This window comes from Cynara cardunculus (assembly GCF_001531365.2).
Source record: "Cynara cardunculus var. scolymus isolate 2C chromosome LG 17, CcrdV1, whole genome shotgun sequence".
In the NCBI taxonomy this organism is placed as follows: domain Eukaryota; kingdom Viridiplantae; phylum Streptophyta; class Magnoliopsida; order Asterales; family Asteraceae; genus Cynara; species Cynara cardunculus.
Genome location: NC_037544.1, coordinates 21,880,115 through 21,892,758, shown reverse-complemented (window position 1 = coordinate 21,892,758; position 12,644 = coordinate 21,880,115).

Genomic DNA, 12,644 nt, shown 5'->3' with positions numbered 1-12,644 from the left:
CCTGTTACCACTTCAGGGTGCTCTTCCGCCTCACCTCTCGTCATCTGAAAGGCTCTCCCTTTTGCATTAGACTCTGTCTGTCTTGTCCCTCCCCGTCCACTTGGACTAACACGATTATCCATTTACCCACGACCTGTTGGCACATACCCAGATCCTCAACCCCCAGAATTTCCAGATCCTCGACCCCCAACAAAACCAAACCCTCGATTCCTTGCTTGTGGACAATCTGCACTTATATGTTGAGATGAATTACAAGTAAAACATCTTTGCGTCATCCGACAGTCTCGAGCTATATGTCCTGGTTCTTGACATTTAAAGCATACTCGAGATTCTGTATTACAATTTCCCTGATGTATCTTATGACATCGGTTACACACCTTATCATTAAACCTTGAAACTGGTCGATTCACATTTTCCATAAACCTCTGTCTACGGAAATCAGTTACTGTAATTTCCCCCTTTCTTTTCTCCCCAACCTTTTCTTGTGATTGTCGATTAATGTCTTGTTCTAAAATTTCAGCTGCATCAATTGCCGCTTGAAATGTTGTCGGGTTCCTAGATATTACATACTTTCGAAGATTTGACTCCAATCCCCAGATATACTTTTTCACTTTACTGTTTTCAGATATAATATAGGCCTCAGCAAACCTAGATTGTTCCATGAAAACTTCTGTATGCTGACGTACTGACATGTTTCCTTGCTCAAGACGAAGGAAATCATCTTCTAACTTTCGGACTGCAGCTTCAGGACAATACTGCATTTTAAACTTAATCACAAATTCTTCCCAAATCATGGTCTTCAAAATGTTCGGATCTGAACTGGACAGGACTTCCTACCAGTATAATGCACTTGATCTCAGACGTGACACAGCAAACATAACTTTATCCTCTTCTGCACTTTTACTGATTTGCAGACTTAACTCTATCTCCTTAAGCCAACACATAGCTTTAACAGGATCACGCTCACCAGAAAACTTAGGAGGTTTACAAGCAAGAAACATCTTGATATCTCCTCCTTTTTTTACAGAGGACGAAGTAAGGGGACAGATGTACCGTTACTGGTGTACTAGCTCCAGCTTCCTCCTGATAATTGGGATTTCTTACCACTTCTGGATTATTTTGGGTTGTACGCCCCAACAAATTTACCAAACTTTCTTGAAACTTTCCCAATTCTGCTGCCAACATTTCCTGGGTAATATATTCGGGGTCAGAAACATTATGTCCACCCTTTGCTCTTCCTCGACCACGGCCAGACATTGAACTTTCTTGGGCCGACAATTCATGTTCTTGTCTAGTACCTCTACCTCTTCCTAGCCCCCTGCTACGACTTCGCGTTTCTATCGTCATCACGTTTTCTGGGTCCTCTTCTTGTACTACATTTCTTCTTCCCCGACCTCTTCCATAACCAGTTGAGATCCTTTCTGATTGATTGGGGTTATCTGCTATTTCTCAGTATGTAATCCTTTCTGTCACATTTAAACACACATGATTATTCTTATAATTGTAACATAGTAACACATTTATTCTCATGTTTATTCATAACTCAGATAATATAAGTCATATATAATCTATCTTTCTCATAATAGGTTCAGCTATAACATATTCCCATGTTCATAGACCCAGTGAAACCTATTATCATAACTTTCCACACCTCTAGTTTAAGTCAAAGTATTTCGCAAATACCCAGATCCCTTAAACTAAGGCTCTGATACCAATTGTAACAACCCTCATATTCCATATACATATAATTCACATCATCATACTCATAATACTAAAAATAGTATTATTACAAAATATGGACTAACAAAATGTATCTTTAATACATATATGAATAAACTAATATCATCATTTAAACTTTTCCCTTGCCTTTATCTTGCAAAGTACGCTGACCTGCAAAACAGGTTAGTCCAACAACTTAGCATTAGATCAAAAGGTCTAGTGAGTGTATCATTCTCAACAAACAACATAAATTCCAAACAATTAGTTCAGAATCAAACCTGTTTTGATACATAAACCTATTCATGTATCTTTCTTTCTCGTGGTTACACCGCCATTACATCTCTCTCGTGGTTACATCGCCATTACATCTCTCTCGTAGTTACACCGCCATTACATCTCTCTCGCGGTTACACCGCCATTACATCTCTCTCACGGTTACACCGCCATTACATCTCTCACGCGGTTACACCGCAATTACTTCTCTCTCACGGGTACACCGCCATTTCATCTCAAAAACATTTCAAAACATATTAACACAATAACCGGATTTGAAGTCCGGTCAACCTTGTCCGGATAAAGAATCCGGACAAACGCTTGGAATATAAAAAGGGTTATATCATCTCCGGTCAACAATCCGGATAACATCTTGTATAAGCTTTGTCCGGTTAACACTTAAAATTTATTCAACATCTTTGTCCGGATTACAAGTCCGGACAATACCCCACTTACAATATTAACCAGTTTAAAATAAACCGGTCGATACATTGCCCAACCTTTGACCGGTTCAAAACAATCCGGTCAATACATCACCCAACTCTTGAACGGTTTAGATGAGATCCGGTCACCTCTTGACCGGTTTAGGAAAGACTCTGGACAATACTTGAGCGGTTTATTGTCCGGATATCAATCCGGCCACCACATGGACGGTTTAATAAAATATCCGCACGATATGAACTATRAACCAAAAATAACCAGTTCTAATAGCTACTGAATYGTATGTAAACAACTTTATAATYAAAGCTTTTAATACACTCACCTTTTAGAAATCGAGTATCAAAGCTTTTGAATCCTCCTCTTTAGTAATCCGACTGATTCTTCAGAGAAAACCTTCTAAATATAGTATGTGTGTGTACTTTCATCTTCCCAAAATTCTATATATATACATAAGAAAAAGGAGGAGAGGTGGTGGGTCGGCACAACCAGCTGACCTCCCCCTTTTTCTTAATTTAAAATAAATTTTAAATTATCACACATATATATATATATATATTACACACATACATACCCGTACATATATATATATATATATAAACTTGAAATAACAACCCGAATATTACACTTTGGGATCTGAAATTTGACTAAGTACAACTTATCATCCGCAGACTGATGGGCAAAGTGAAAGAACTATTCAGACTCTCGAAGATATGTTAAGAAGTTGTGTTATTGACTTTGGGAGATCGTGGGAAGATCACTTGCCATTGATAGAGTTTGCATACAACAATATCTACCATTTCAGCATACAAGCGGCATCGTATGAAGTGTTGTATGGACGCAAATACCGAACGTCATTGTGTTGGAATGAAGTGGGTGAAAGACAGCTGACGAGTCCTGAAATTGTCCAAGAAACTTTTGAGAAAATTGAACAGATCCGCGAAAGAATCAAAATAGCACAAGATCGCCAGAAAAGTTATGCTGATAATCGTCGAAAGCCAATTGAGTTTGGTATAGGTGATTTTGTAATGTTGAAAGTTTCGCCGTGGAAGGGTATCATTAGATTTGGAAAGAAAGGTAAACTCAGTCCAAGTTATGTGGGGCCATTCAGAATAAGTAAGCGAATTGGGCCAGTAGCATATCAGCTAGAACTGCTAGAAGAACTGAGTTTGATTCACAATACTTTCCATGTGTCGAATCTGCGGAAATGCTGTCCAAGTTTAGTTGTACTGTTGCCAGAGGTTAAATTTGACAACAAACTGAACTTTGTGGAAACATCGGAAGCGGTAGTTGACCGAAAGATCAGGGTGTTGAGAAACAAATAAATAAGTCTGGTAAAGGTTCAGTGGAAGTTTCACAAAGAACCAGAGTCGACATGGGAACTAGAGTCAAAGATTAGATCAGAATACCCTTGGTTTTTCAATTAAAGGAATTCCAGGACGGAATTCTTTTGAGGGGTGGATAATGTGATAACAGGATCTTGGTTGTCACCCGAGGTAATAAATATGTGATTATTTGTTACAAAATGTTTATGTGAAAGCATTATAAATTGTTATACTTGATCATGCTAGTATGTGTAAATATATGAACAAATGAGTATGCATTAAATATGTGGGCATAATTATATACATAATAAAGTACATGCATGAGAGGTTATGTATATGTGATTATGCATGTGTGAATACAAGAGTTTACATGCATGCATAATGATTTCATGTGTAAACATGCATGTGGTGAATGGTTGTAATAGCCGACTTTCCCTAAAGGGAAGGGTATAAAAGGAGGGGTAGTCTCCATTTTCATTTTTCTTACATCTTTTGGAGCTTGGTTGATCGATTTAAAAAGTAAGAAAGATTGATCGGATTGCTTGTTGACCGATTTCAAGAAGATTGGATTCATCTGTTTTTCAAAAAGAATTGCTTAAGGTGACTGATTTCTAAACCTCTTTTCATAAAATTTGTACTGGTTTTATTTGAATGTTGTTTATTATTGGAAAGAAATCAGTTATTTGTTTAAGGGTTTTATCCGGACAAAGGGTGACCGGATTAAGTCTAAATCGGACAAAGCTTGTCCGAATTATTTGTAAATCGGACAAGGGTTGGGCGATTAAGCCCTAAACCACTCAAGTGTTGAACGGTTTAGTCTTAAACCGATTAAGTGTCAAGCGAGTTATGATTGACAAGTATGGTTAACATTTTGAACTGAGAAGTATGAATACGACCAAGTGGTGACCGGATTATTATAAATCGGTCAAGCTTTGGGCGATGTAATGTCTGCACTTGTTATCCGGACAAAGGTATTGGAATTTAATTCTAAGTGTTAAATCGGACAAGCCTTGGGCGATGAGTTGTCTGGATTTGGTAAACTGGCTAAGACTTGACCGGAAATGAAGTCCGGACAAGTTTATGCTGATCGGATTTGAATTATATCTTATGCTTGATTGATACAAATTGTTATTTTAACAAGAAAATGGGAATTTTGATAAATATGAACTGTTAATAATTCCATTGACTGCGGTCTATTTGGAATTGTTTTGTGAAAAGTTTTGATGAGGAAATAAGGGTGGCATATCAAGGAGAGGTGTACAATGGGATAAGGGTGGCATATCAAGGAGAGGTATACATTTGATATAAGGGTGGCATTTGTATGTGTGTTGTATAATATAACTCTTACTATTATATCCTTTAAGACTACCATGATCTGGAACCTTTATTTCTTCGTGATTTAAAGGTTTAGGATCAGGGTTCTTATTGGAAATCATAGTCYGGATGTTATTGAGGAGAAAATATCAGGTTTAGCCTGAAACTTTATATAAACCTTGTTTGATTAGAAAAGGGTTTAAAAGTGGCATTATATGAAACCTGATTGGTTCAAAAGTATGAGATTTGAATAGCTAAATGCTTAGCTTGAAAAGTGGAAATGGTATGATATTATATCCCTATTTGTTCATATATTTGTTATATATATGAAAATGGTATTTTTGTTCAAAGTTTTGGTGATTTCACCCTGTAATTTCATAAAAAGGTTAACTCACTAAATCTTTCAGTCTAACCCTCGTTTTGTGATTTTAACCATGTATTGCACGAGGTACGGACGGTAAGGGGAAGGGGAAGATGTAATATTTTCCTAATATGCATATCTACATGAAGAATTGTTTCTGATATGTATAGTTTTGATTAATGAACGATGATTAGTACAAGGAATGTATTTTGAATTTTCGAGGCATGTATTCTGTATAGTGATTTCTTGTACTAAGGGACCTGAATGTGGTATAAACATGTATTTATTCTGTATGAAGTATGTGTTACATGCAATGTGTGGTATGGGGCGTTACACTACACCAACAAACCCTTCTGGTCCTCCAAATGAAAGGGTAGTTGATATCCCAACACTAAAGCTGATAAGAACCAAAGGATGATTCAGCTAAGAAGTCAGCTTGATCAAACCAAAGTAAAAATCCCTTTTCGTACCTATGGTTATGGTGCGTTCGACTTCCTCACCGATATTGAACGAGAAGAAGCCTTGAAAGCTGAGAAGAGCTGAGTATGCAATGCAATAAATAAAGAACAATCTTGAGCTGGCCAAGTCTCTAGATATCCAAGCTCTGGCCAAAGGAAAACTCAAGAAGAATGATCCAATCAAAACTCTGGCCCAGCTTTTGTCACAAGTTGAACGAGAACATCAATGGGCGCTGATACTGAAAGACCGAGACCTGAAGTGGTGCAATAAATTCCCCACAAGATCTCAAACGTAAGCATCAGCAGACAGATGAAGGATGGTGGACTCCTCATTTCTTTGGTCATCTTCAGAGAGAATCAACGTGCTGTCACCGAGTACCCTTCTTACCTCGGGCAGTATAGATTCAATGAATGGCTGGAGATTCGACAGGCTATTCAGCGATCAAATTCGAAGCATAATCCGCTAATTGAAAACATTATGAACGATTTATTTAAGAAGGTGTCCAAGATCGTCGAAGTCCCTTCTCCACCAAAGAAGCCTTCCTCTAAAAGAAAACACCTTTCAGATCCTGAAGATGGACCATCCCACAAGAACGAATACAAGACTATATTATCTTGGATGAAATCTTGAAGGATCAAAAGAAGTCGGACCTCTCAAAGTTGAACCTGAAACTGCCAACGAAGGATCCTTACATACCCAACACTGTGCACGTGAAACCTGAGTTGAACTCTTGTTCATTGACTATGACGGTGAATATAGGTTCCAGCGAGTATCCAAGTTCCACCTTTGTCCGATAGATCATTTGGAGTATCTCAGGACTTGGCTAGTTAATGATATCTTTGGAGAGGTGATTGGAACAGAAAATAAGAAAGGAGATGTTGAGACCCAAGAAGCTTGGAGAAGATGTACCTGGTTATATCAACTTCAGCGACTTATATTAGACGTCCTTTCTATTTTGTAAATCTTATTTTCTTTTCTTTACTTTCAATGTATAATCTGTATGTAATAGGTCTACCAATACTGATGAAAGACTTGTAATATTTTCCATTGTTTAATATTCAATGAGATCACCAGTTCACTAAAAACGATCCCTGAAAAAAGTAAATGGGACAAATATTTATGAGTTCTAGTACTCTTAAATTCACTAACAGTTTTCTAGTCAGTAAATATGCTTTCAGTTTTAGTTATCATTATTATGTCAATTTATCCTTGGACTTTTAATATTTTACAACTTTAAGTAAACTTTCATAAGTAAATTGTATCAATGAAAAAGATCCCAAAACAATTAAAAGGGACAAATATTTTACTAGTACTTTTTCCTTACTTATGTAACTTATGCAATTTTCTTGATGCTGTTATGTCATCATCAAATATGGGGAGATTTTCTATTATCTCTCTCAGTGATTTGATGATGATTCTTTTTATCTATCAAAAGTCTATTATTTTTGTTATTCAATTTCAGCGATCTTCACTGAGTCTATTCAATGATCACTGAACACGTATTGTAATTCATTCAGAGACCGATATACTTCAAGAAAACAAAACTCACACCACAGATATGTCGAAGACAGATGCTGAAGATTAGAGACCAGTAAGTTCGTGATCTGAAGTCGGTGTTCAGTGATAACAAGCTCGTCTACAAATTAGTGAAGTCTGCGCAAGATTCAACGAACATTGATGAGACCTTTCAGCGTCATTCTAGTGTTCAACGATCAAATGAATCTTGTCGAGCAAGATTTCTTTTGTCTTGTCCTTTACACTCAAAGGACAAACCCATTTCTTTCTAAGTATAGTATAGTACAGAGCCACTCCTTTGACTCTAAACGTGCTTACCTACTTTATGAAAGAGAACTGCTCATATACAACTAAAAGGATTCTATAATGTAGCAAAGGAAAACTTTCCTCTAAAGGCTTGTCACGTCCCTATAGATTCTGAGTTGCATTTAATGCAGTGAGTATAAATAGCTGAGTGGTTCTCCTCTCAATTGTCATCTTCCTCACTAAGAACTTACCCAAGAAGTTACTTCTCTCTCTCTCTACTCTCTGCCTAAAGAGAAAGATCCACTTTAACAAATGAAGAACACATTTCTTCTTACCTTATTTCTTGTAGCAAATCTTTTCTTATTGATATATATATTTTGTGTGTATCTTAGATTGTTTAGATAGGTTATGTATCTTATCTCTTCTGCAAACAATCTATAAAAGTTGTATTGATCTTCTTTATCAATATATAATTTTTAAAAGTGAAAGTTACTGTGTTTGTATTCATCTCCTCTTTCTTCAAACTGTTACCTATAAACTCTTGTACATCCGGCTGGAACCAACATAGACGATACCACCAACCACGACCTATCTGTTAGTTCGATATTGATATTTTGTTATAGAAATCAAAGAATTAAGTAGTCATTAAATCATTTTGTTACTCGCTTAGATACTTAGATATGTGCTTTAGATACTAGATTTCAACTAGAAGTTGAAAATTTTGGAACCTGATCCGAACCAGCCCGAGACCCGAACTGACCCGATACCCATGGGGTTTATCTAACATATGCGGGTTCCGGGTTCCTAAAAACCCCGAAATCCAATCGGTTTTTCTGTTTTAGGGCCCGATCCGACCCAACCCACCTATTGCTCACCCCTAGTTTTGTATGACAATAAAAGTTAAGTAATCAAAATCATCCAAAACTGTAATGGTGTAATTTGTAACAAAAAAAAGGAGCACGTTTTTAATGTGTTTTAATTAATCTATGATTATGTATTTTTAATATGATAAAAATGAAATATGAAAATGTAAAAAGTATAAAACACATTACTTCATATCTTTTCATGATTTTTAATAGTATGATTAAATCTAAAAATATTCAATATTAGGTTTATTTTGAAGGTATTGACGAGACGGTTATCATGGTATAATTTGTAAAAACATAAATATATATTTTTAATGTGTTTTAGTTCATTTATAATATTTATATTAATATGATAATTGTGTAAAATGAAAAATGAAAAAGTAAGGGATTCAAAATAAATTAAATAATTAATTTAAATGGTATAAAAGTGTAACTGAGAAATTAAAATTGATTTTTTAGACATGGGAAGTTGTGTAAGTTTTAAAGTTTATACATTTAACATAAGAACTTGTACCTCATAAAAAAATTCAAGATAAGTCCATATAGTGTATATATATATATATATATATATATATATATACGCGCGCACACACGCAAGCGTACGTGCTTTAAAGTTTATGCATTTTTAGCAAAAAAAATTGTACCTCTTAAAAAAATTCAAGAAAACTCCATATTTTATATATATATATATACTTTGCATTTGTGGGTTTCGATCCTTTTATTTAAACCCTAATAATTCTCTTCTATTTATGGATTTCGACCCATTCATATATATATATATATATATATATATATATATATATATATGAACTTCCCTTTCAACTAATCATGTGGTTCTATTCAAACAACAATAAGATCTCTTGTTTCAAGCCCATAGACCATTCTTATAACTGCCCTTAACGTATGATATGGCTAATAGTGCATTAACTCATTCCCACTTACCATAATTATGTATCATGTTGCACTATGCTGATATTTGCAATTTAATGAGCTTTTTTGTGATAATTTTATGTAAGTTTGGTAGTTTGATGGCATGTGAAACTTTCCATGCAGATGTACATGTTGATAACTTATGGGTATTACGTGATGGTTGTATGGGTTTCTTGATTTTGGTAGGTATTTGTACATTGGGTTTGCCCTTTAGCTTGTTGATGGCTTTGTGGATGCATATTACAAGTGCCCCTTAGCTTGTTGATGGCTTTGTGGATGCATGTTATAAGTACTACTTCTATTGCACAAACCTGCAATCAGACAATAAGCCATGTCACATGAACCAAAATTAACGAGTTGTAGGAATTGTTGGAAGGATATTACCAAAAACATAGGATTGGTAGACATGGCGTGTTCCTCGCTCCGGGTGTCTGTTTCAGGGGTGCGTTCATGGGGTTTGAAAATTTGCTTCGGGTGCATTCATGGGGTTTGAAAATTCGCTTCGGGTGCATTCATGGGGTTTAAAGTTTCGCTCTGAGTGTCTGTTTCAGGCCAGTCGATTCTAAGCCTTGAGCGAGGAGCATGCCATGGTTAGGCCCGAAATGGCCTAGCGGACTTTTGAACCCCGAAAATGTTGTTTAAGATTGGTTTTTAGACATTTTCTTGTTTTTTACTTATTTTTGGCATTTTTGTTAGGATTTTTGTGTTTGGCCCATAATCGTTTTCACATCTATTTTGTTTTGGACCTTCTATTTATATGTTTCTCTTGAAAACTGGAGGGTCACACTGGTATTTTATTTTGATAGACTTTGATTTTCCCTTCCCAAATTTTGAGTTATTGTGAATTAGATTTTTGAAGCCTATAATTCGATATTCATCGAATCAACTAATACTAGAGGAGGTTATCCACGGTATTCACATAATCAACATGGTGATCTATAATTAATGTTTTATATGTTGCATCAGTTTCAATCCATGCTCAAGCTATGACGATTACTCCCTATTTTCATGTTTATCATGTTTTTGTTTTCAAAAATTGTTGTTTCAACAGCCACCAGAATATACACAAAGGCAACTACAGTGTTAGCCAATTTAGTTGTTGATGAGAGGTAGATGAATGCATTGTATCGACCAATATTGCAATTTCATCAAATTCCATCAACAAGTGAAAGTGTTGACTCTTACCGGTAAGCATGGGGTAAGTGGCCCTTACTTTCAACTTTCCAAAAAAGAAATTAAGGCACATCCAAAATAGTTAAGTGTTTATTTTAAAGTGAAAGTCTACTTATCTATTCCACTATAATTATGTTCCATAGTCGAATTTCTTATCCTTTGCATCATGTATCTAAAAATTCAAAACCTTTTAGTCATAAAGGGTCAAACATATTAATAAAAAATTTCAATCATGTAAGATTTATTGCCTTCTAATTACAGCAAAACTTGTTTGCAGCATCTGTTTCAGCTCAATGCTTCAGGCTTTAACGTTCTTTCTTATGTATAGTTTAGCCTTTTAAGGTCGGATTGATGATTCTTTCTATTAGTTTAATCAATGTAAAATGCCATGGTTGAATGTCATTTTATTAAAATTACTGACATTTTAGCCAAGGGGTTGCTTTTTATACAATTTTTTTTCTTTTTCATGTGATATTTTCATTCATGGCCTCCTGCACATTGATTGTATTTTCATTTTTGTTTTGATAGTTTCACAAGGGTGTTCCATTGTTTGTATTTTTTGGTTCCCTATTTGGATTTTCTTGTTCATTAGCAAATGGCAGAAACAATCTGGTACGCAGCCTCTCCTAGGGGTTGTTTGGTTGTGGCTTAGCCTATATGGCTTATTCGCTCAGCCACAAATACTTTTTTGGTTGTTGCTTATTTGGTAAGCAAATGAATTAATTGCTCAGCTCATAAAAAATACTCCTTTAGAGTTTAGACTTAGCCATTCAATTTGCCATTAATTCACCAACTAGCCTTCCATAAAAATAAAAATAAAAATAAAAAACCCTATCTTACACGCTCCAAGTTCCAGCATCATCAATTCACCTTCCAAGTTTCCATTCAAGCTTCATGGCGCTCATCTTCTTCAACCTCTGAGGTCTGATTTCTCCTACAGTTTTCGATATGTAGTTGTTGTTTACGATTTGTAGTTATGGTTTACCAATTTCTCCAGGCTCACACACCTTTGCTTCTTCAATTTCCAAGCTCTTGATTTCTACAAGTGCTGTTTATTTCTCCAAGCCTTTGATTTATCCAATCACCATTAAAATCTTTGCTTCTCTGATCATCAGTCTCTTTTCCCGTCACCGGTCTGCTTTCTTCTCCTCAAGGATATCTCAAACCCGACTCTTAGATCTGAAGAAAAATCTTTCAAAGAATATGGTTATGACCCTTCTTGAAGAAATCTCATCTCATAGATCTCTCAAAGCCTCGATTTCTTTGAAGAAGATATTCAAATGCTTTACACGTCACCTCCTTCTAAATATGGTTATAACCTCTCTAGGGAATTTTTTATCTAGGGTTTTTTTATTTAGGGTTCATCGATTTTGGTTCTTTTATTTCGGTTTAATTCGATTCAACAACTGATTTGATTGTATTTGATTTGTTTGTTGTTCTTGATTATATTTTATTTGTTTTTGATCTACTACTTTCTTTAAAATTTACTGCAAATATTGTTGTTTATTGTAAAACTTTATCTACAAAGATTGTTAATATAAATTAATGTGTAATATCGTCATTTATACCATTCGGATTGTTTATTCATCACAACAACCAAACACCAATTTAGTTACATCGATACAGACAACTTTATCTATATAAGACTTGGTAAAAAAATCAACCGAACTGCCCCTTAATCTGGATATAGAACGATGGATTTTGTCTTGGATCCTAAAGTGTGTACCTGTAAGTGACCCGAGCTGAATCCGAGCTTACTGTGCGTAGCTTGTTGAGAAAATATATGTAAGCTGGATTGATATAGTCTTGGTTTATATTTTATTTTATTCAGACATACATTTTTGGATTTTTTTAATCAGTAGTTGGATTAACCTTTCATATCTGGTTTAATTATTAACATATATTATATTTTATTCAAATATACATATAACTAGAATTAATCAGTTAAGGATAATTTTAACAAATAATGCATTAAGAAACAAGTATTTCATTTTGTAAATTATACCATTATAAGTATTGTCGATA